We start from the raw sequence: 471 nt of genomic DNA, 5'->3' as shown, positions 1-471 counted from the left end.
TTTTAATGTTTTTATTAGTCAAAGAGAAGTGTTTTTCTTTAATATTCTTTGAATTATATAAAATATTATGTTAGTGCCAGAGCCAGGAAAGAGGTGTCCTGAAATTATTTTACATAAATGGAGTATATTGCTAATAAAGACTAATCCAAATAGGTGAAGCAAAGGAAACCTCACGACTAGTTTTTAAAAAAATCAAAATATTTATAAATGTGCTAAAATGTCTTTTTATAAATGGTTAGCAGTTAATTTGGTCATTTTTTGGGAAATTATTATGTTATTTAAATTTACTTTGACATATACTCTAGGTTTTTTTTGGGTTTTTTTTTGAGTTGGAGTCTCACTCTGTCGCCCAGACTGGAGTGCTGGGCTCCGGCGATCCTTCCGCCTCAGCCTTCCAAGTAGCTGGAATTACAGGCACGCGCTACCACGCCCGGCTAATTTTTTGATTTATTGTAGAGATGAGGTCTCACC

Source organism: Carlito syrichta, unplaced genomic scaffold (genome assembly GCF_000164805.1).
Source record: "Carlito syrichta isolate Samal-C Ts95f unplaced genomic scaffold, Tarsius_syrichta-2.0.1 Scaffold309467, whole genome shotgun sequence".
In the NCBI taxonomy this organism is placed as follows: domain Eukaryota; kingdom Metazoa; phylum Chordata; class Mammalia; order Primates; family Tarsiidae; genus Carlito; species Carlito syrichta.
The sequence above is the reverse complement of the archived record's forward strand: the minus strand, read 5'-3'. Positions refer to the sequence as shown.